Source organism: Myotis daubentonii, chromosome 10 (assembly GCF_963259705.1).
Source record: "Myotis daubentonii chromosome 10, mMyoDau2.1, whole genome shotgun sequence".
NCBI lineage: Eukaryota > Metazoa > Chordata > Mammalia > Chiroptera > Vespertilionidae > Myotis > Myotis daubentonii.
The window spans coordinates 25,940,405-25,965,414 of record NC_081849.1 but is presented as its reverse complement, the minus strand read 5'-3'; the positions used below and the strand labels follow the sequence as shown (position 1 = coordinate 25,965,414).

At 46.8% G+C, this 25,010-nt stretch overlaps 1 protein-coding gene and 1 pseudogene across 2 annotated transcripts in view; one reads left to right on the top strand and one right to left on the bottom strand.

Moving 5' to 3' along the window:
* The window catches only part of PLXNA4 (plexin A4), a 416,580-nt gene that overhangs the window by 22,264 nt on the left and 369,306 nt on the right, over nt 1-25,010 (top strand). The gene's annotated exons all lie outside the window — the stretch shown is intronic.
* Nucleotides 1,653-2,279, bottom strand: LOC132211427 (calcyphosin-like protein; annotated as a pseudogene).

Here is a 25,010-nt window from a genome sequence, read left to right as displayed (position 1 = left end):
GGTTAAGTATTGGACCATTGTCAAGGATTAAGGTCACTTAGGAAGGTGGCACTAATTGTGCTGGAGTCAATTGAGCTTCTGTGAAGAAGGCGGCAAAAAGGCACACAGCAGTCTGGCAGCATCTGATCAAACAGAGACAGTTCCCGCTCCTGAGAATGTAGCTCATGGAAATGACAGCACGAATATGTAAGGTTGTAAGTACAAAGATGTTCAAATGGCATCAATCTTTGTGCCAAAAAAGAGGGATGGATTAAAGTAATTGTCCATTGATAGGGGAATGGCTAAACCAAATACACCATGGAATATTATATGCAACCATTCCAAAATTAAATCACCGCTAAACCAGGTGACTTGGAGGGTTTCCGTGAGGCATTGTTGAGGGAGAGAGTGTGTGTAACATGATGACTCTATTTGTGTTTGAGTCTGAGTGTGGAGAAACACATGGAAGAATACTCAGGTGTCAACATGCTCCTGGAGAAGGGAGGTGGGAGAGGTGGAAGAGGAAAGAAGGAAGGAAGAGGAAAGCCAAAATAAAATGACTTCAGACTTCTTTTGTGCTGTAGGATCTGGGCAGTAGTGAAAGGGGTTGGGCAGAGAAGTAACCTAATTTTATTTAGAAAGATCACAGTCTTAGGGGTATGGTGGATAGTGTGGAGGGGGACGGGGTGAATTGGTTAGGGGCTATTACTATAGTCCAAAGAAGAGATGACAAGAGCACTGGAGTCAATGGGAGTGAAGGGAGGAAGGGTCCAGAAGTAGGTCAGAGGTTAATTGCCTCCTGCAGCTCCAAAAATGCTGTCTGACTCCCCACTGTTGCACTCCCCCTAAATCCAAAAAGGGGTAAGGTGATGATTCTGAATAAAACTCTTCTGATGGGTTAAGGTCAATGAAGGGAACTGGAGAGTAGCACACAATGGGTGGCTGGACTCCTTACTTATGAGATGTCTCATTCCTGGCCATGCTGCCCTCAAAGGAAGGGCTCATCCGCATGCTATGGGGTAGGGTGCTCTGACTCCAAGAAGACCCACATTCCATCCAGCCCTCATTTTCTCTTTAGAAAATGTGTCTTCTTTTCAGGGGACACCTCCCCCTTGGGTACAGAGGTAGGTTATCACCTAAGGCACCAAGGGGGCAACAAGAGCAGAGCACGGTTGTCCAGCACTGGTGTGGTTCCCAAAGTCGGGGGCAGTGCCCCAGGCTGCACTTGGCTCTGAGCTCAGCCTCTCCCTCCTGGTAAAGTGAGGACCCATCTACCTGTTCTTTCTTCTCCTGTTTCTCTACCTGACATTCAAACCATAACTCACATGTCCCTCCATGGATATGAGCTGAGCATTTGAAAATAACTCTCCATGCTGCTCTCCAAACAAACAAACAAATAAACAAGGATTATTAAAGATATAGTAGTAACTTAACCCAAATAGCAATATGCATGACTGCTGAGGACATCTTCCTGCAGTCAATGTACTTCATCGTTTTTCAGAATACCAAAGGGGGTGTTCATAGAAACGGTCTTCCCAGAATCAAGAAAACCTGTCCTTACGAGTAGTTTAATGTCCAGTCACTTTTTTTTTTTTTTTTTTGGTTTTGGGCTGATGTTTAATCACTTGGAGCCATGAGGCTACACCCAAGGCCCTAGTCCCCAGTTCATACATTTAGAGCTTCCAGGCGGTTCTCATCATGATGATGAAATACACATCGGTGTCGATGGATGCGCTCACCCCTGCATAGTAGTTCATAAACTCCTTGGGGGTCACCAATCCATCTTTGTCATAGGGGGAATCAAAGTTATCCAGAAATTTCCAGAACACTTGTCCCTCAGACCAGTCTCCGTTCTGGTACTTGGGATGGTGTTTCACGTTGTACACCCACCGGAGGTCTTCAATGGTTATGACGCCGTCTCCAGTCTTGTCTTAACTTGCGGAACGCTTGCATAATCACCTCTCTTCTGGCTCTGGACATTGGGGGTCTCAAGGTGAGCAGAAACTCCTTGAAGTCTATTGTTCCATTTCCATCTTTATCGAACCTCCGGAAAAGCTCCTCTGCCTCCTCCTTTTCCATGACCACCGCGTAGTCATTTAGCCCTTTCACGAATTCTTTGAAATCAAGAGTTCGGTTATTATTGTCATCCATGATTCGAAACACTCTGCCAAGTCCTTTGATGCCCGCGGAGCCCCGGGCCAGCCACTGCAGCCAGAGCCTCTCAATGGGGTCGGTGGCCGTGGTGAGCTTTTTTTGGCCTGGACCACCATCTCTCGGTCGTGGCGCGCTGTCCCCGCCATCAGGTCTCCTTTGTCCTGCGGTCCTGGGCTCAGCTGCCTGCACTATCAGCGCCCGCTGCCTGGTGTGGAGAAGCACTGTGGGTCGGACAGTGGAAATCTGACAGTTCGTGGAGGCTTGTCTTTGTGACTCAGCAGAGTCCATGGGAGTCCACTTGCTGAATTCAGGGACAGGTTGACTGGAGAGGAGGAGGTCCAGTCACTTTTAAGGTTTTTCCAGCATCTCTGGGTCCATGTTTCAAAATCATAGGATGGATCAACTTTATCAAAGTCACTGGGGTTGGGGTCCAAGCATCATGTGTTTTAAAATTCACCCAGGTGATTCTCATGTGCAGCCAAGTTCAAAGCCATTTTCAGTGATTGAACTAAGCAGTTCAGCTCTGCCCCAGACACCTCAAAGGGAGTGAGTCATTAATAAATAGTTTGTGAGTGGGGAGATTAGGTTTCTTGGAAGTCCAGTGTTCTTAAGTGTGGTGATGTTGGAGTTCTTTTTACTCATGCAAACTAGGAAAACAACACATTACCGTGTGTGCCCCATTGCTGGCTTTGGAAAAAGATAGGTTGGGCACTTACTGGGAAGCACAATGGGACAGTTAGTCTTGGTCTTTGGCAGGAACATGCGCAAAGATGAGTTACAATTGGTGTTTTGGGGTGGGTGGTGGGGACAGACCCTAGACTGTGTGCTGTCCATTCAGCTGCAGCCTCTCTCACTGTCATCAGTGTTGCCTATTTCTAGGTCTGCGCCCCTCTCCCCACCAAGCAAAACCCCCAAAGGTATGATGGGACATTAAAAAACAAACAAATATTCCCCCCCCCCCAAACACCTTCCATGCCCTTAAAATTGCTCTAGACTCATTAGCTTATCATAAAAATCCTTTCTCAGTCACCTTGAAGTCAGAATTAAAGTCTACACTGAATTAATTTTACATTAGGATTTAATTTGATTAAAGAGGAGGGCTAGGGGAGTCTAAAACTCCACTTTCTGCTACAACCATTTAGTGCTGTTCAACCACCGGGCTCGCCAAAGCCCTCACCAGCCCCACCGGATTTGGGACGTGGCATTCCTAGAAACTCTTTTGAGCCCTTCCAAAGCGAGGCTTTGTCTCTCGTCAAGCTCTCCCCATCCATGGCCCGGGAGTGGAGCCACCCATTCAAAGGCCTCTGTTTGGCTGGTGTTTTCTTTGGTTTCACGTTTTGTTCAACAGCATCAGATGTGCTCATGCTCAGACTATCCGGGGCCCCTGTGTGCGTCAGTGACGGCTTTCTGTCCTAATTTGGTCATGGTGATTTGGGATCTGTAGTTGTGGCTACAAAGAGAGGTACTCTCCAGTTTCTTGTCATCTCCCAGGCTCATTTGCAAGCTGATGCTTGAGGCTAAAATATAGAACAGCCCAAAGAAAACAAATCCAGGCTACAAACTCTCCTGTTACCTTCAGCGCTGATTTGATTCTCCTGGTGGGTGTCTGTGGGGTCCTGGTGGCTTTTACTCCTTCCCTCTTTTCTCCATCATTCTAGAATTTCTGTCCGTTGGTTCTTTTGCATGGTAGACAGATGAGCCAGGGTGTCCAGGAGAGCTCTGCCCCTAGCAAGGCGAATAAGGAAGAGCCCTTTAATAGCTCCCAGCCTCTCCTCTTGACCTCTGCCAGCCACTGCATCCTTACCTACGCCTGCGTCCATTCAGGAGGACCCTGTTAAAGGGACTGAAAGACCTATGTTGGTATGAAGGGGGCATTTGGTAAGTGCCACTCAAAGACTTAGAAACTTAAGCAGAGGTGTAGATGTGGAAAGGTAGAAGGAAGCAACATGCTATAGGCTTAAAGGTTAAGGCTCTGGATCCGATTTAGGTTCAGTTCACATCCCACCACTTCCCAAGTTGGACAAGTTCCTAAAACCTTCCAGAGGCAACTTCTTCATCTGTAAAATGGGATGGTGATACCTTCTTACAGGGTTCAGCACCAATATCTGGCCCAGAGCAAGGACTGGTGAAGAACGTGGCCTACTGTGTCTTCCTTTTGGAAAGGATTTCAGCTTTAAATTCTCCTTGAGAACTGGAATTGGGGGAAATGTCACTGAAGCTTGCCTTCTGTAATTCAGTTTACTGTTTCCAGAGAGGAAGTATTTGAGAAATAAATGTATTTTCGGGCCACTTGTAACAAACTGGCATACTTTGGGGCTCCCTTTCCTTGAATAGTGAAACCAGATGGGCCAGTTTGGCATTTAATTTGCATATTTTCATTTTGTGAGTCTCATGGGTAGAACACAGGGTTCCCAAGCCCTACTTATCCTAGGATTCCACTATGGAGGCTTTGAAAAATTATAGATGCCCTAGCCTTGTCCCAGGCTGATGGACTCAGAATCTCCAAGAGTGTTGGGAGTTGGGGTTGGGGATGGAGAACCTTCTGGAGTGGGTTTCAAGGTGGATCTGATGGTCAGTCCAGCTAGGAAGCCCAGAGCAGAATCACTGTTACTAGAGTTCCAGTACCCTGGAGGGGACTGTGTTTCAGAATTCCCACTGATGGTGTCTCCTTTCCCTTCGGTTCTCCTGTGTATCTTTAAAAATAACTCAGTGTTATTGAAAGTAAACTGTAATTGAAAACATTAAAAGACATGCCTCAATATTCAAGGGGTTATCAGCGATTACCCACTTCTGTCCCTGAGTCTGAGTGAGTATCTGGCCCTGAATTAGCAGTGGCCCTTTTGGAGCACGATGGTACTGCATTCTGGAGATATTCTTACGGATGATTCCATGGGATTCTACTTTCCCTGGGACATTAAGTTTGACCTTTGCATTGAATTTCTCTCTTTAGATCCTACACCCCAGCAGTGATGTATGTTGAACCCGCTAGGGCTGGCTAAGGGGCATAAATGGTGAAGAACCCCTCAAGCAAATCCATGTTTCTGTTTTCTCTTCCCTTTGTCTTTCTTCAAACCTTCTTGTAAGGTGACCCTGGGGAGATGCGAGGAGAGGAGTAAGAAAAGCATGAGGTCCTCTGTGGCTGTGGGTGTCCCCCCTGCTCCTTCCTTGTCTCCTATTCATTTTTCTGCTTGGGTGAGAAATGGTAACACACAGGCCACCGCGCTCAGGGGCTCCTGCTAACGCTGGAGCAATCGCTCTCTGCTGACCCCACCAGGAAACCGCTTCTGGAAGGTTCGCTGACTGTCTCTATGAGTCACTGCAGAGAGAACAGACTCACGGAAATACACAGGGTTGCTTTCACTATTCACTCTTCTCTTCCCAAGGATGGGTTTTCAATTTGGGAGTGATCCTATTTGGGAGTGATGACAGTTTTGTTCCTCCTATAGATTTTGGGATTCAAGGGAGGGACCTAGGAGGTTGGCATAGCTGTTGGATGTCAGAGAGGCGCCTCTGCCCTTCTCAGGAGTGAATGCTCTGAACCAGGAGGGTGTTTTCCCTGTGGGTCTGTCCCTGGCCTGACAATGAGAAAGTGAGACTGGATCACCTCAAAGAGTCTTGAAAATAGTGGTCTTCCTCCGCCCGGGGAGGAACCCAGGAGCTGTACTCCAGCAGACCAGGAGGCCACTGGCTCCTTTAGCATCTGAGGGTTGACTGGTGGCCGTCTGAAGATAGGAAGGAGAGGGTGTTTCCAGGCGTAGCTGAGAAACACCCTACAGATTAGTGACTCTCAAATCGGTCCTAGCCCAGCGGTTCTCACACATGACTATTAACTGGAAAACTATGAGCCAGATCACATTTGTGTTTCATTTAAGCACATGGAATGTTTTGCTGTGGCCAACATTTAAAGATCAAGAGATTTCACTTAAAATGTGGTTTTTGCACGTCTGTGGAAATATGGGCCTGTATTCCCATATGGAATCTGAGAACAGTCAGCCTGTATCCCCACATGGCAACAACTGGAGGGAGCTCAGGCTACTTCTTAGGGGCCACCTACTCTCCAGGTGACAAAGCTGCATGCCCCTCCCCGCCCCTTTGTTCATTTGTGTCATTTCCTCACTTACCTGGGACCTGGGTTGTCTCTTAAGTTTGGGAGCCCTGCAGTGCCACAGGACTCAGGTAAAGATCGGTTAAAGTGCTGGATTTCTGGTCCCCTTCACCCTTGAAGGTTCAAATCTCACGGGTGTGATTCTGCAGCAGTAAACTACACATTGAGAGATGTCAGCCTAGAGCTCAAGGCACAATTTCCAATGAGGGTGAGTGTGATCTCCACAAAGAAGTCCAGGCCAATCGCGTCAATTCAGGATAAGATGCAGATGCAGGGGTTGCAATCTTTTTCCTTCTCTGCAGCCCAGGGGTCTCAAGTGGTGACAGAAGATATGACACACAGCTGAGTTCTGTTTTCCCTCCCCTAGGTATGGGCTTCGGCTGCTGCCTTCTTTGTGGCTGTGCTTAGTGAACAAAACTCGCCTCTCTGAGACTTGTAGGAAAAGCAGAACGGTCACCCACTCCCCACTCACTGCTCAGAATGGAAGCCCAGCTCTGAGGCCAGCAGCCTGAGAGGCGGAGAGTGACTTCCGAAGACTCAGGGTGGTGGGTCCTGGAGTGTAGCCCATCGAGGGCCAGAAGCCAGCAAAGGAGGAGGGAGCAAAAGGTAGACTTGCTGTTTCCTTCATTGGCTAGGGACTTCTGGAGGAAATCCTCAACTTTATCTGGGGAGATGGGTGAAATTAGAGACAATTTTAAAAAAATATTTTTATTGATTTCAGAGAGGAAGGGAGAGGGAGAGAGAGGTAGACATATCAATGATGAGAGAGGATCATTGATTGGCTGCCTCCTGCACGCACCCTACTGGGGATAGAGCCCACAACCCGCGCACATGCCTTTAACTGGAATCGAACCCAGAACACTTCAGTCCACAGGTTGATGCTCCATACACTGAGCCAAACCAGCTAGGGCGAAATTAGAGACAATTTAGACTTCGGCCACATATTCACCTTCAAATATTTCCTCTACAGTGTCACCATGTTTTTATTCTGAAAGTTGGCTTTGGGAGTAGGCAAGGTATTATTCCTGAAGTTGTAGCTAAGGGAAAGGACGCCAGGGCCTTAATGGTGCTAGAGCAGGGGTGGGCAAACTTTTTGACTCGAGGGCCACAATGGGTTCTTAAACTGGACCGGAGGGCCGGAACAAAAGCATGGATGGAGTGTTTGTGTGAACTAATATAAATTCAAAGTAAACATCATTACATAAAAGGGTACGGTCTTTTTTTTCAATAGTTTTATTCATTTCAAATGGGCCAGAGTTTGCCCACGGCTGTTAGAGCATTACAGAGGGAAAGCGGATAGAGATCTAGCTCAGGCGGGTGCACCTATCTATCTGGAACAGTTGTTAACGCCACTGTTGGACTAGCTAGCGCTGGCTGGGTCCATCAAAGGGGATTGGTCACTTAGCACTATGTAGTTCCCAGGATTGATGGTTACTAACAGTCCCCTTCCATTCCCCAACCTTAGCTCTGAATGTGAAAAGTCATGACATCCGTCAGCAGAAACATCCCAGCCACTTCCTGCTGGGTTCCACAGGTGCTGCATGGCTTTGTGGTGGATGGTGTGAACCAACCAGCCAAGCCTCCCCCTACTCCCCTAAAAGTCCCGACTTTGCTTGGCCTCCTCCACCCTAGTACACTTCTCAACACCTTCATTCCAACGTATTTATCGAGTGTCACCTGAGCTCAGGGCAATGGGTTGACCCAGTGTTTTTCTAGGTCTTTATCGAGTATTTATCAAGTGTTTCCTATAAGCCAGGTTTGGTGCCAGGGACTGGGGTTCAGTGGAGAATCAGCACATACAGCCCACCCTTGAGGTCTCTGCCTAGGACATTTTTTGCTCAGGTCTCACTCTGCCTCAATAGGTTTCCAAATCCTCCACCCACACCTACATTCTGACTTTCAGTGGGTTATAATAGGCTGCCCACGGGAACCTAAGAAGTGATGGCAGGAGGTGGGGCCCTTAGGGGAGGATTAATAGGAACTTTTTGGGATCGACAAATGAGCCCAAAAATACTGGGAGAGGGGTCGTCATATTCTTGAATTCCAGGTTTGGAGGGCTTAAGGGGTCCTGAGATAGGACAGGAAGAGGAAAGGACATCTGCCTTTTGCAGATAATATTGATTTGGTGCAGATGATTAATAAAAGAGGAGGAGCAAATTGTTGTGTATGTGTGGTGAGCTTTTCCCAGTGTGGCTTACTGCTCTCCTTCCTCTGCAGCACAACTTCAGCTCAGATCGATGCCACACTTGGTAATTTATTTATGAAATTATATGGCCCTTCCTCAGGTAACATTTTACTTTTATTTTATTTCATCTCCCAGATCCCCACAGTGAAAGCAGAAGTTATTTCCTCACGGGCAGCTACCTTTTGACACTCATTCATATAAATGGAAGAGAGGATAGGGAAAAATACCTATAGTGTGTGGCAGACATCTAGGCCAGGAGAGTCATGGTTATAGTTTAAAGGTTCGCATTTCCATTGGATTCAGCCTCTGCCTAGAAACCTGGAATGTTAACCCTACTGGGCACCTTTCATCACTCAATGGATCCAATATAGCTAGTCCTAGGAGTCCCCAAGGCTCACCTGTCGCCTGTTGATGGGGTGTGCACTTCTCACCCTCTGCACACCTAAGTCTATTTCTGTGTGCTTTTATTTTCTGTGGAACCCCCTGGCTTGTGTCCTGGATGCCTGAGAATCTCTGGTTATTAGCAGAGGGTCTTGAGTTTTCTCCTTGCCCCAAACAAGAGTGTGCTCTCAGCCAATGTCACTTAAAGAACTCTGATAACACGAAGTAGGGCGATCTCCCTCTCCCCGAGGTTGTCCCACCTACATGATCATGTGCAATGAGTGGATGTATTCCAGTGGCAGGTTTTTTATTCTCATGAAATTATCTCTCCTCTGGGGATGTTGTGGGTTAAAGAATTACCACTGCTTCATCTTCCTAGTCTCACCACCAAACCTTAGTTCAGATATGTCTGCCTACTCTCTACAAGTATAATAAAGCCTGTTAATTCTTCTTCCTGATTTTTGGTCTTGTCCTCCTCCAATCTCTTCAGCACTTAAGTGCCAAATTCATCTTCCTCACCCATAACTCTCAGGTTACCACTCTTTTCCTTAAGAATCTAAAATGGCTCTCCATAAATTATTGGACATATGTCCTCTTTACCCTAGGTCATCAAGGTTATCCATGTTTTAGAACGAACCAGTACTTCCCTTTATCTTTTGCTTCCTCCCTAACATAAATCCAGTGTTCTAGTCAAATCATGTGCAGTCACATCTGTATTATTGTGCTTCACTTTATTACACTTCACAGATGTTTTTATCAACACTGAGGCAAGATCCAACACCAGCAAAAAGATTACGACTCGCTGAAGGCTCAGATGATGGTTAGCATTTTTTAGCAATAAAATATTTTTAAATGAAAGTATATACAGTTTTAACGGCATACTGCTGTTGCATGGTTAATAGATTACAGTACAGTATACACATAACTTTTATATGCACTGGGAAACCAAAAAATGTGTGTGACTCACTTTATTGTGGCATTCTCTTTACTGCGGTGGTCTGGAACCCAGTAGCTCTGGGGAATGCCTGCACTGTTTGCGGGACTTTTGGTAATGGAAGAGTAGGTAATTCAGACGGACCCATCCCCCGTGAACAATTTGAAAAGTGGGAAAGATATTTTCACAAGTGTGCTTCAAGACATATAAAAGCTAGCAAGGTGGTAAATATTTATAAGGCCAAATTTTGGAAGAGAATAGAAATTGAAAGGTAAGATACCAAGGGGTGAGACCTTCTAGTTTCTAAAGAGGCCACTGAAGCTTGGGAATTGCTGCAGTAGGTTAGGGGACAAACGCTGGAGTTCAGGGCCTATCAAGGTGGGTGCATTTTGGGTTAAGATTAGAAGTAAACCAGCCCTCCCTTCCAAGGTCTAAAGTCCAGCTTTGAACCGTTTGAAAAGCTGAGAGCAATATCCATTCCTGAAACGGGATCAATGTTAGACTGTATTGCAAGGAAGTCACCTGGCAGAGGCATTAGAATGCTGTCTGGATGAGATAACAGCATCCTAGTCATCAAATTATCCTTACAAACAAATCTTTGAACACAATGTCTAGTATACAATCAAAGATAAGTTGGCAGGTAGGAAACAAGTCCACATGAACAAGAATCAGCAGCAACAATAGGTTTTCTGGGTGCTGCAAGGATCAGGCACTGGCTTTAACTCGCTATGCTTACTACTTTCAGGTAGAAATATGACAAGATTACAAAATCTGGCAGCAAACTAGAAACTATAAAAATGATAGAGTAAATCTGAAACAAGAACTGAAAAGAAATTCTAGAACTGAAAATACAGCAACTGAAATGAAGAATTCAATGGATGGGTTATAAAATAATTTAGACACAGTTTAAGAAATAATTAATAAAGTGGGGACAAGGCAAAATAATCTGAAATGAAGGATAAAAAATACAGAAAAGCGGTTAAGAGGATACCATGAGAATGTCTTATCGATTTAATTAGATTTCCACAAAGAAAGAGAAAGAATGGGGAAGAAGTATTATTTGAAGAAGTAATGACTGTTAATTTTTTAAAACTGAGGGAAAAATATCAATACACAGATTCAAGGAGGCCTACATACTCCATGAAGGATAAATAAAAAGAAATCTACATCCAGATATGTCATAATAGAAATGCAGAAAATTGAAGAAACATCGTACTGTTTATTTCCCAAGTAAGCCCCCAATTTCCTTGTATCTGTACCTCTGTGTATACTATCCCCCTCTCCTTCATTGTCCAAATGTCACCTATTATTTATCAAGCTTTATCGGATAATCCTCCTGTTCTTACCTTCAACCAGGTTTAGAATTAAAATGATCAAGAATACTTTCATGTCAACAATATTAATACTATTTCCATGATGTCTGCTACCATCATGGAACACTTATTTAGTTCCAGGCATTGTTCTTGGCACCCATCACACATGATCTCATTTAATCCTCATAAACTCAGTAGAGGTTTTTACCCAAGAAAAAAATGAGGCCACCCAGCTCTCCTCTGAACTTTATAGCATTTTACCTGTCTTTTAGCATTTATAACATTTTTCCAACTGTAATGTGTATGTAACTCCCACCTACGGGAGGAACCTTCTCTTCTCTTTGCGTCTCTTACTGTGCCTACCACCTAGCTTTGCACATGCAGAGTAGGTGCCCGTTCATGTATTGAGTGAGTCTTGCCACGTGGCTTGTCCTCGAGATGCCTTAAGTGCCTGTGGATCTGTTAGAAGTCTGAGCAGATGCACCATTGGAAGCTGTGAACCCCTCCCTGCACCGTATCATCTCTGCCTGCCTGAGTGACTCCCGCTCGCACATTAAATTGAAAGCAGTGACCGACGCTCTAAAGTGTCCTCGAAAATGGTACTCAAGTGTGTAACACAGCTATTCCACTGATGTGGGCCAGGTGTTTATGGAAAGGCTGTTTTTCCTTTGGAATTGGAGGGGGGGTTTGAAACCAGAAGGCATTATATGATACCTGCATGGATGTCAAATGAAAAATGAGGGAAAAAAAACCAAAACCACAAACCAACCCAAACCTCCTCTACTAGTTACCTCCATCTCTATCAAGACATCATCTCCCTGGATATTTTCTACATCAAGCCCTGTCTCTTCCATCAGCATCCGCAGATCACAGCATATGACCCGGGGCCAGGAAAGTTGAAGCAGGAGCAGTCCAGAGCAGAACGAATAATTGCATTCCAGCGCTGGCTCTCGCTGGATTTGCTCGCCACCTCAGCTTGACAGCTTAATGGTTTGGGAGAGAAGGAACATTTTAGCACAGCCAGGCTCCATGTCTTGTGGGGAGGGGCTAACTGGTGAAAGTGCCTGGTGAAGTCCCTGGAGCAAGGGGGCTGTGCCTCGGAAAAGCCGTGTTAACTTAGGAGAAATGGCCAACTTCGTCAGGGCCACACACTGCCACTGCTTCAGGCAACGGTGATTTGTGTCTGCTTACGTATGCTGCTGCCGCTCTGTGCCCTGCGGCTCTCAGCCTGGGCACCTTTCCATTGGGCATCCTTTGAAATAAATGTTGATTTTACTGATTAAATCTGCTGCTTGCATATTGACAGCAGGATTTTTTTTACTTTCTGAACAGTGGTGACAATCTACTCCCTTTGTCTCCTCCTTCCCCTCTCTCAGTAACAAATAATAGATAGCACCAAGTCCTTAAGGCAGGCCACGCCCCACTTTCTATCTCTGGACCTGGCACCCGCTTCCTCTGTGAGCTTTTGGAGAATATGGAAGAATCCTCAAATCCTGGAAAATGTTTGCCTGGGTCATGGAGATGGAGAGCTTGTCTAGGTGTGGTTGGGGGTGTTAAGCTAGAGGCTTTAGGTGATTGCATATGGAAGTGAGAAAACAAGATGTCTAGAATGAAAGCTAGCCTTCACAACTCCCAAAATAGGAGCTCTTGGGAATGTGGCAGGAAATGTCTTTTATGAACAAGTCACTTCAGAAACTCTCTGAGCCTTTAGGGTCCTCGCCTATGGAATGTTGATAGTAGTAGGACCCATCTCTTAGGCTTGGTAGGAAGATTCATATTAGTGAATATTTGAGTACCTACAATGTCATAGGCAGTTCGTCCCAGCCCTCCACTGCAATTACTGTGATTTGTTTGATGGATTGTCTGGGATGTTTCTGACAAGGTGCCCTACTCTGGATAATTGTGAACCTCTGGGGCGGCCCATGTTTCCCAATGGAAGAGCCACTGGCATTTTTGGCGCACAATTCTTCATTATGCAGAACCATCGTGCACAGTGCAGGGTGAGCATCCCTCTGGGTGCTAGCAGCCAGGAGCTCTCAGTCAACCCCCAAAGCCTCTATCTATCTCTAAAGGCCCAGATGGAAGGGGACTGCCCAGACTGAGAACTTAGGCAAGTCTGAGAGAGAAAAGGACATGTGGACACCTGTGCCTCTTCCTGAGGAAGCGGCTATCAAGATATCTTTGACAGCTGAGTGACCTTGAACAAGGCACTTCAGAAACTCTCTGAGCCTTTAGGGTCCTCGCCTATTGAATGGTGATAGTAGTAGGACCCATCTCTTAGGTTCAATAGGAAGATCAATATGAGAGAATATTTGAATGTCTACAATGTGGTAGGCAATTCGCTGAGCACATTATATGCAGCATCTCATCTAATCTTTGCATTCAGCCACCCAAAGAAGTAGGTCTCATTTTTATTCCCATTTTACAGATGATGAAATTGTTGTTAGTCACACCTTATGGACACAAAGACTCAAGGTCATGCAGATAGCTGGATTATAAGTTTGGCCAGTGGTTCTCAAACTTCAGCATGCTGTAGAAGCTCCTGGAGGGCTTGTAAAAATCACAGATAGCTGGGGCCCACCTCCAGTTTCTGACTCAGTAGGTTTGGGATGGGCCTGAGGATTTCCAATTTTAACAGGTTCCCAGGACCCTTGGTACTGTTGCTCTGGGGGCCTTGTTTTGAGAAGCAGAGACTTGAGTCTCCTAATTTAAAAGATTCAAGAATTTGCAATATATTGTAAGCTCTAAGAAAGCAGGTGGGAAGTATGCCCCTCTCCCCCCAACCCCATGCACACACATCAAAGGATTTTGTATGTTCTGCGTGGCCTTGGACAGGGCGCAATCCCAGGGGCAGGGGACAAAGTTTCAGTTGAGTTGTAGCTTCACTGTCAATCTGCTGAGGCTCTTCTCCTGGGATGGAGAAGTGGGTCCTAAGAAGGCACTAATGAGGTTTTTGAGCCTTGTAGTAGGTGAGAGAAGGGTAGGGTGGGTGATGGGGTGTCCGTGGCCACAGGAAGATAGGCAAGGGCTGGGAGCTTGGGAAATCCTAAAAGATGTGTGTTATTATAGGGTTAGTGACTTGTACTCGGGAAATTTAATTATTTCTACAGTGTTTGTGTTTTCTATGACTATCAGATTTTTATTCTCCTCCCCTGACAATGTCAACCTGTGCAGATAAGGACCGGGATTTATTTCCTGCACGTAGGCCAGGCCAGGGTGTTAGGAGGGGACCATCATCTCCCTGTGTCTGGCCCTGATGGTGGCAGCTGGGACCAAAGCAAGGGAAACACAGAGAGGCAAACAGGGGGCAGGGCAGCTGCAACAGCATCCGGGCTTGCTTGGTCCAGCTCCCCTCCCCACCAGGAGGTCCTTCCAATAATAGCATCATAACCACCACTCATAGTTATTGATTGCTTACTGTGTGCCAGAGCTTATGCTGAGCACTTCATAATAGTCGTGGCGGGGGGTGGGGGGGGAGGATGGATCCTATTTTTAACTTTGTTTTGTAGGTAAAAAAAATTATGTTTGGAGATTCAGAAATTTGTTCAGGTTCATGCAGTGAACAAGTGACAGAACCAGACCTGAGGCCTAGGCCTGCAGGAGGTGAAGCCCGTGCCTGCAATCCTTTCACACTAATGCTCAGATGAAGCCTGGTGCCTGCTTTGTCTGAACTAGGGAAGGCCCTTTACTCATTGCAGGGACACTTCAGCTCCACTCACCCTGCCCAGAAGCAGGTACTTTCTAAGGCGTGTGAGCTGGTGATGCCCCAGGCTTCAAACCAGCCTCTGCCCAAGACCCCGCCCTTAAACCTGAGCTGGTCACACAGACTCACAGGGTGAGTGTCTGCCTTTGGGAGCAGCAGGACCCCTCTCTTCTCTTGTGGGGCTGCTGTGTGGATGGCTCCTGGAGCAAAGGCAGTGGTGCGGCCTCGGCTCCTGCTGCCACGTGGTGTGTGCAAGCCTCGTGCAGCTGTCTCCTTCTCCGTGTGGGTGGCCACCCTGGGAGAGCTACAGGAGGGGAAGCCAAGAGAGGACACAACTATGTGACGTCTTTTCTAGAAGGAATTGAAATGCATGCCGGTCCAGGTCAGGGTGGGATCGACGATGTTCTGCCTCCCACCGAGGATGGCTTCTGTGCTGGGGGATTTTCCCCTCTGCTGGTTTGATAAACGATTCAGGGCTGGTGTCCAGGCCGAGCATGTGAGTCGCAGCCCCCACTGCCCATGCAATTCCCCATGAAATTGACAGCAGAAGCTACTGGCTTGAAGGGCTTGATCCAGATAAAGACTCTCTTTATTTTTCCAGCTCCCATTCTTTCCTGTCATTGTGGATTTGACACCTCTCTCTCTGGGGCCTTTGGCCTCATGACTCTCTTTCTGTCTGTGCCTCCCCCCGCCCCCTTTTCCTGTGCAGCACGAGCTATAGATGGTGTTGGAGTGGAGGCCCCTGCCCTCTGCTGAGGCACATGACCCTCATCCTGGGATTCCCTGCAGTCCTGTTTCAGGGTGTCTGTCCCAGCGAAAGGGAATCCCAGCTAAAGCCCTTAAAAAGGAGCGTGACGTTTTTGAAATAGTACTTCGGGTGCTGAAAATGACCTCATTCAGAGCAATGAGTGGACTTAAAGGGTTAAGATTCTTTCAAAAAGGCTGGCTTGATCATTTCTGGCCAAAAAGGACCACTCAGTCTTATCACTGGATTAATAATTACCATCAGAGCTCTCGTGTTGAGGATTGAAATCTCTGCCTATGACCTCTATTTACAGGCCCGCTTTCGGCCCCCTGGAATAATCCAGAAAATGCACTCTCCCCTCCAGGTGGCACCCCCAAGGTCTGCTCACCCATTCCCTGCCCTTCCGGACTTCCTGGTCCTCTCCAGCTGCCTGTTTCCTTCCTTCCTTCTCATCAGCCTCATGACCCAGAGTCAGGTCACCTTTGGAACCCTCCCTTGCAGAAAGAGGAGTCTGAGGCTCAGAGTGGGAGCTCAGCAGTTCATGCTCAACAAATACTCCTCTTTTATGAAACACTCTTCTCATGAGGATCTCTTTCTCCCCTGACCTCTCGGATTTAGGACCTTGGACTAGTCCAAGTCAGCCATCACTATAAGCCTTCTCCTCCTTGGGCTGGCTCTGGGTTCCAGCCTTCCAGCCTCTCTCTGCAGCTGCCTCTTGGTTGGGTCCTCTGGGCTGACTTGCCCACAGTCTGGCTGCCTAATTAGTCTCCAGGTGTCTGGAGCCCCGGTGGAGCAGCCTATATCGAGCAGGCTTACTATGAGGAGAAGGCTGGCTGTGCTGGGGAGAGGCAGGATGGGGGTGGGGGCGCCCTAAAGAGGCCTTTTCCAGAAAGCTTCTCCTTTCTGCTCCATCACACCAGGTTCCACTTGTTGAGGTGTGTGCAGAGGGTATGGTCAGAGCAGAGGGCAGCTTAGTCCTTCCCTCTGAAATCTGCAACTGCTCCCCAGGCCTGGACCAGCAGACAGGATTGGGATGAAACGATAAGGATTCACCTCTCCTAGGGAACAAAAAGAGGAAAGGCGGGGCTTACCGGGGAGAGCAATGTGACACAAGAACGATGGCAATAAAAGTGGCTAACACTGATGTCACAGCTGCCCGAGCCCTGCACTGATCCAAACATTGGCACTGTTAGCTCACTGAGTCCTCAATAAAGCCCCATGCAGCATGTGCATTTTACACAGCAGGGGCCAAGATGGAGAGAGCTTGTCCAAGGTCACAAGACAGATGCGAGGTCTTCTCCAAGTTCGGCACTCACAATCGCTGTGAAACGTGCCCGCTGGCTGGTCTCAGCCCTGAGATGGTCTTTACCAAGAATTGGATTTTGACATTCGTGAGAGTGTGACCTCACCCCTTGTTCTCCTGCTGATGCCCACCAGCCAGACCATAGTTCCTCCCGGCCCCGGCCAGCCCAGGGCAGCCCTCGGCCAGGTGGGGGAATGGTCTGCAATGTTTTGGGCATGTGTTTGCCTCCATTAGGCAATATCTCACGGGAAATCAGCACTTGTGGGAAGTTCATCATTAATGATGGTGAATAGCATCCAAGTGTTAGTCTTCCTAATCATTTTGAAGTTTTTGTTTGAGAAGGGAGTGATTTCTGGTCTGGTTCTTTGGTCCTGTGCTTATAAAGTGGAGGATGAAGAGTTTGCTAAGAGCAGAAGGATTATATTTTCACTTTAAAAAAATCAATGACTAGTGCTTTTTACATTATTTATATTATTTTCTATCTATACTCTTCTTACAGGAATCTGTTAAAGGCACTTGCCCACTTTTTAAAACACTGGATTGTTAAAACAAAATAATGCAGTAAATCATAAACCCCCTTAATTGGCACAGACATGTGACAGTATCTTGCAAATACTGATGGAAAACTAAGGTGTGAGGGGACCACATCAGCCCCTCGGCAACATGGGAGCCCTCCTCTGTCTTCCAGACACCTGCTGTACCCCATTGACCTACTAACCCATGGGTGTGCCAGTTCTGTATACCCAATGCTGGCAGAGCTGTTATCTTTCAAGATAAAATTATATTTAAGTGGAAGTTCTGATATTGTCCCCCCATAACTCCTTATTTTGGAGAGCACTAAAGTTAAAGCCTCTGTGCCAGTCAAGCCAGCATTTTCCTCACCTGCTGACTTCTGGCTATCCACACCCTGGAGACTCAATTCTTCTCCCTTTGCTCTCTCCATGCCCCCCCCCCCCCCCCCGCCGCTGCATCTGTACTCATGTACACGCTGCTGTGTGTCCACGGGCATGTCCCTGAGGCCAGGCTCTCACCTCTGCACCAGGTGGAAGTATGTAGGCACTAGGGTATGAGGGCGGGGACGGGAGGAGCCCCAGGCCATGCTTCTCTCTCTGGAAGATGAGTGCTCCTGCTTGACTGGGACTCCTAGAGCAAGGAGCAGGGCTCATGCTGGAGTTAGTAGGACAGGTGGTCCTGTGGCAGGTTACCTGGGGAGCCCTGGATTAGGGTCTGGGAAGAGACAGAATTGCTGGTGGATCTCACTGGGCATCCCTGTTCCAGACAAGAAACAGAGAGAAGTATTGTGTCCTTTCTTTGTTTGTGCTGACCAGGTTTCTATTTCAATATGAGGTCCTGCTCCCCTCTCCTCTTCGCCCTTACTGGCCTTTTCCTCCAGGTAGGGTGGGCATGGGTGTCATCACAGAATGGCCATTTTGTTCCTTCAGCATCTCCCTCCCCCATCAAAGGAATGTCTGAGTCTCATTGCTTCCGTGTCCTGGTGAGTTGCCAAAAGACAAACAAAAACCCCTTACTCTGTCCTTTAGAACAACCTCATACGGGTCTGGTTCTGCAGGCAGTGGGCCTAAACCAGAGTTCTGGAGCCCCCAGATGAGGGGTTAACTTGGTCTTGTTTAAGGAGATAGGTTTGTATGGGGTGATGGCACCCAGGCAGGCAGCCTTGCGGGAAAGGAGAGGTACTGATGGCAGGTGGGGAAGGGAGTGAGGAGCATGCTGGGCCTGCAGCCTGTGTTCGGAAGAAGCCCTCCGGACTGCACTGAATCACAACTCCCTGAGGTGGGCAGGGCGGCTGCAGTTTCGTAGACTAGCAGAGCAAAAGGAGAACAGAGGCCCGGAAGTATAAAATGAGAAAAAGAAAATTATTTCCTTGTGGAACCAAGATTTTTTGTTTTAAGTAAGCACATGGGACACCTAATGTGCAAGGGATCTTTGAATTGTTAGAAGATGCTTTTGGGATGGAAAACTTGGCTGAGGCCTCTGTGGACTTGGGGGAACTCTTTGAACAGGGAGTATCTGGAGACTCTTCTCCAAAGCTCAGTGGTTGCTTCACAGGGCAAGTGAAGGTACATTGGAGGCCTTGCACCCACCTAATTCCTGAATTTATGTCCTGCCCAAGGCTTTGGCTACCTTTGGTGGAGGCTGAAAGCACTGCAAACAATGCTCTAGGGTCCATTTAAGGTTATATGAACCTGATCGTTTCTTTTTCCAGCTCCTGTTGGGCACTTACACTGTGCTCAGTACTGTGCATTGGACTATTAGTAAGAAGCATACCTTCACCTCAGTCAGACTTATTTAGCAGCAAAGTGGCCGCAGTTATAAACCCCATAGCAAAGGCAAAGTGGGAAGTGGAGCTCTGATGTTTGCACACCTTGCTCTGGAAGTCCAGGGGAGGAGAGAGAGTCCTTTGGTTTGGAGGAGAGGAGGTGTTTGTGATGGTGGTAGCCACTTAACACGGAGCGCCTCATTTATTTCTCACCACAACTTAGAAGGCAGGTCCTGCTCTCATCCCTATGTTATGGTTGAGGAAACTGAGGCCTAAAGGGAATAAATAATTTGTTCAAGGTCAAATTTGTAAGTGTAGAGTTAAGGAATGAAGGAGGAGGGAGAGGAAGGGACTCTCAAGCAAAAGGAACACCTTGGTGAGGGCATAAAAGCAGGGTAGGACAGGACATGTATGGGCAATGGAGAGCAGTTCTACTTGAGAGGAAATGATGAAAGCCAGATGGCGGAGTCTGAATGTAAGGCTCAGTCTGTCCTTCATTCTGTAGGCAATAGGGAGTCACTAAAGAGACTTGAGTAGCAGAGTGTCATGATCAGAGCAGACAACTGGCTTGGAAGGAGGAGAATCAGGAGATGTGTGGAGCATTAAGAGGTGACTGTAGCTGAACAGGTGAGAGATAATGCAGTGGAGTCTTTCTGCTCTGGGCAACGCAGGTGAGAAAATTTCCTTTCAAGAGATAATGCCCTTTCATTTTGATAAGAGGCAACTGATTTCATAAGAGCGAGGGAAAAGTGGTCCATATTCCAACTCTTTCCAACTCCATCCACGTATTTGTGACTCTAGTTATTTCTGCTTCATCCTTTTTCTGTCTCCTTACTGGATTTTTTTTTTGACATGAATACCCGTTATTTTTTAGATTACTCTGACCCCAGTTTATTGGAATGAATAGAACATCTTTCTGTCTTAAGACATATATTGACTTTGAGGGAGGTGGTAGGTGAGTGCAGAGTTGGTGTATGGAGACATCGAGGTCACCGGGTACAGATGTTGTGCTGTAGTGAAAAAAGCACCAGCACAGGTTCTGGGTCCATCAGTAACTCCCTTTGTGGTTCAAGGATGTGTGTGTGATCTCTGATATTGAATTTCTGTACCTGCAAGTTGGGGATAATGCTGCTTAAGCCAGTGGGAAAAATGAGATGTTTTTAAGAAATATGAGAGTCTGTACATCAGTGGTTCTCAAAGCGTGGTTCCCCAGGCCAGCAGCACCAGTGTCACCTGGGAACTGGCTAGGAATGCACATTCCTGAGCCCTGCCCCGGACCCACTGAATCAGGAACCTGGGGTGGGCTCTCCAGGCGATTCTGTGGTGCAGGGTCAGGTTTGAAAATCACTGCTGCTCATCATCACACATAAGTGCTCAGGCTCTTATCTGAACTCTCTACTGGACTGTTACAGCGGTTCTGAAATCTCAGTGTCTTCCCAGTTCCCTGGAGGCCTTGTTTACACACAGGTTCTGTAGGTCCTGGGTGGGGCCCAAGAACTTGCAGTTCTAGCAAGCTCCCAGGTGAGAACCCCTGCTTTGTTATACACTAGCTTTGTGGCCTGGGGCAGGTCCTAGCTCTCTCTGTGACTCACTTCCCTCATCTGTACAAGGAGGATCATAATAGTATCTACCTTATAGGCTGATATGAAAAATAAATGAGGTAATTCATGTCGAGTACATAGCGCATTACACCTCAATCAACATTCTTCTTGTTAATGAGTTTGTAACATGCTTTACGAATAGAGAAGGTCATTGTGAAAGTTGATGGCAGAAGACTGCAGTGGTTCTATTTTACAAAGATTTTTTATTGTGGTAAAATATGTAAAACAAAGTTTATCATTCCAAGTGTACAACTCAGTGGCATTCATTATATTCAATGTTGTGCATCACCACCATCCACCTGCAGAACTTTGTCATCTTCTCCTGTCCCATAAGCAAAACCCCCATCCTCCCTCCCACTAGGTCCTGGTAACCTCTCATCTACTTTCTGTCTCTCTGAAGTTGCCTTTTCTAGACATTTCATATAAGTGGAATCATACAATATTTGTTTTTTTGTATCTGTCTTCTTTCATTTAGCATGTTTTAAAGGTTCATCCATAATTGTAACATATATCAAAACTTCATTCCTTTTTATCACTGAATAATATTCTATTGCATGGCTGTACCATATTTTGTTATCCATTCCTCTGTGGATAATCACTTTTTGGCTCTTGAATATTTGCTAAAATGAATGCTGGCAATATCTGTTTGAATCTCTGTTTCAGTTCTTTTGGGTATATACCTAGGAGTGCAGTTGCAAGATTGTATGGTAATTCTATGTTTAGATCTTTGAGGAACCACCCACCTGTTTCCACAGCAGCTGCACCATTTTACATTCTCACCAGCAATATTTGAGTGTGCAAATTTCTACACATCCTCGACAACCCTTGTTACTTTTTATCTGATTATAGCCATCCTAGTAGGTGTGAACTGGTATCTCTTTGTGGCTCTAATTTCCATTTCCTTCGTGACATCTTTTCATGTGGTTATTGGTTATTTGTATATCTTCTTTGAAAAAAATGTTTCATTAAGTCATTTGCCCATTAAAAAAATTATATTTATTTTTGAAAGTATTACAGATATCCCCTTTTTAACTGGGTTGTTAGTCTGTTTGTTGTTGAGTTGTAGGACTTCTTTATATATTTTGAATATTAGACCTTTATTGGATTTATGATTTGAAAATATTTTCTCCCATTTTATAGGTTGTATTTTTCAGTCTATTTTAAAAATTAGTTTTATTGAGGTATAATTGATATACAGAAAACTGCATATTTAAAGTACATATACAATTTAATGAGTTTTGACATATGTAAATACCTGTAAAACCATCATAATTAGGATAATGAACACACCCATCAGCCCTAAAGCTTCCTCGCAACCTTTTGCAATTCTTCCTTCCTCTCTCTATATTAGTCTGTTACTAATAACTCTCTATACTCTGTGGTTGACACTAAGCATCATGGGAGGAGACCAGGCTAGGAATCAGAAGACCAGACTCTGGGTGCTCTGACTCTGTGGTCAGTGGGTGCTGATTTCGTTCTGCCTCCCACCTCCCTGGTTTGCTTTCTCACCCACACATGGCAGGGTTCGGCTCTCAGCCGTGCGCATCCCCCTCTGCCTGCATATTAGAATAACCTCTTGGGGAGTCAGTGATTATTGCTTTTTTTTTAAAAAGCAACATTTTGCTAATTATTTTATAATTAGTTTTGAGTAATTATTGCTTTTTAAAGGATACTAATGTCTATCGCACATCCTTCGAAAGAGAACTTTCTGTGGGCGGGATCCTGAGGTCTGCGCTTTTTAAAAAGCTCCCCTGGTGACTCTGATGCACAGTAAGATGCAATGATTTCCAGCACAGCCTTCTCTTCCAGAGTCCCATGGTTTATGTATCACTTTGTAGTTTTCATATTGATTTCAGTTTATTCTCTCAAAAACATCAGGAGATAGATAAGAAAAATATAGCTTTTTTAAAGACAGGCACACAAATGTATGGAGTGAATAAGGGACTTGAGCAGATAGATGTAAGGCAGAGAGCGGACTGGAAAGTTGCTTGTGTTTCCATTACTCCCTTTTGTTGCTGTTGAACAAGGTGACACCAGCATGCAGCAGGCGGCAGCCAATGGTTTCCAAGGTAGGATCTCCTGGGGTGGGGTTACTATGGACCAGGGTTAGTCCCGACTCTCAGGACTAACTCACTTTACTTCTCTAGGAGTTGCTTTGAATAATTATTGCTTTTTAAAGGATACTGATGTCTATTCCATATCCTTTGAATGAGAACTTCTGTGGGTGGGAACCTGGGGCCTGTGTAAAGTAAAATGACACCTTACTCATTGTCCTGGAGCCTGTTCCTATCCAGTTAATGAAAGAATGGTGGTTACTCTCCCAGACCCCTCCTTGGCCTTCATGGTATCATGGTATCAAGGTTACAAGAGCACATCTGTAACCTGAAGGTATCTAGAGAGCAATCTGTACCCTGAAGGTGTCCAGGAGCACATCTGTAAGCGGACTCAGTGAGATGCTATCAGGTGCTGGTCACAGAACCCAAGAACAGTGTGAATCGAAAGTCAATGATCATCTCACATGAGAGGACCACAGGTTGGTGGCTGCAGGACTGGGTCCTTCAGTGACTCAACAGCATCATCCTGCCCCAGGCGCCTTCTCCTCCCTGCTCAGCCTTGGCAGCTTAGCTGATGTTCCCCCTCATGGCCAGGAGAAAGGAGAAGTCTTCGCCAGTGATGGCACAAGGAATGGCGGACATGTAAGGAAGAGGGTGTTTCTTCCCCCGAAGTCCTCAGCAGGCCTCCCATTTGGTCCAGCTGGCCAGGTTTGAGTCCCAGGGCAGTTCTGAAACTTATCACTGGCAAGGGGAGGAAACCGCCATGACTGGTTTAATCCAGTTGCAATTAACCACCAGGGCTCAGAATCACCGGCTTATTCCAATCATGATGGAACCCCTCCTGAGGTGGGGCCCCGTATGGAGGGTAAACTGCTGAATAAGGTTGGGGCACACCAGCAAGGAAGAATGAGTGGAGGGTTGGCGGCCTCACTGGGGGAGCATGGGATCGGAAGGAGGCTGGTGTTTTGAGAACCCTGTCAGCCGAGCCATGGAGAAGCCCGATGCCAGTCTGCTGGCCCTCCTCTGAGAACGTTCCCCGTCACCCACATTCTCACCCAGCAGCCACCATCGCTTTCACACTCGCCCCTGGCTGCTATGCGATTCAGTCGTTCTCACTGATTTGCTCTGTACTCCAGGCCGACCACCCCGCGCTGGTTAACACCTCTTCCTTCAGGCTACTTAGATTACAGCCTTCTTGAGTTACATTCTCATCTGGAGGGAGAAACTCTGTCACCCTGAGTGGGCTCTCTCAGCGGTGGGAACACCGTGCCCCCTAAGGTGGCTTCGGCAGATAACCGGTGCCTCCGTGCGGATGTCTTGATCGTTGCTAAATTAACTCTCAGAAGGTCACCTTATCTCCTTGTGCCAGGGCTCCTTCCCGTAGCCTCTGTGTGCAGACTCCATCAGCCGCCTCCCAGGGCTGCTGGACGCCCCTGCACAGCTCAGGGCAGGAGAGCACCTTGGGAGGAGGCGGAATCCGGACCCGGGCAATTCGCTGCAGGTGGAATGAGGGCTTGGTGTGGTGTGGTTGGTGTTGATTCAGGAGGGAATACAGGTCATTGGTCGGTTGCCTCATTGATCTTCACAGGCTGAGCATTGCGCCTCATTGATTTTTCACTGCTGACTGAGCCTTGCTCATCTGTTCACTTAGAGATTGCTTCGTTTCTTTTCAATTCATTTTTCTGTGCCGTTTGACACTTCCCCACATCATATTGTCCTAACTTGCTATAGATCCGATCACCTCTTTCCCAGAACAATCCTTCTGGCTTTGGGAAAAGCCTTTTTTTTAACCCCTCTGAGTCTCAATTTCCTACTCTGCTAAAGGGTGATGAGAATTTCTGCCTGAAGCGTCTGGAAGCTGGGGAGACATTTGGGAGAATGGCTCCTGGGAGGTGGCGGCTGATTTTCTCAGTCAGGGAACTCTGGCCTCGCCCTGACGTGGCAGGGGAGGAAAAGCCTCCTCTTGAGGAGGGGCCCCGAGTCCTGCAGCCTCGGCTCTCGCCCAGAGCCCCGGATGTCTCCTGCCAGTTACCATGGCTTCAGCCACGCTGGTTCCCAAGGATGGGCTGCATCTTCCGTGTACTCTCAGCCCAAGTCTGGATTTACAACTGTCCATTAATGTCTTAATAACACAGCTGAGAAAAGGCTGGACATTTCCACGGGACTTTGCTGGGAGCCTGGGAGTACTAGAAGGGAAATAAATAGAGAGTTACTATCACAAGTCAATGTGGCTTCCAAGTTATGGTTTATTTGGCTTCATCAGTATGAAGTCCCG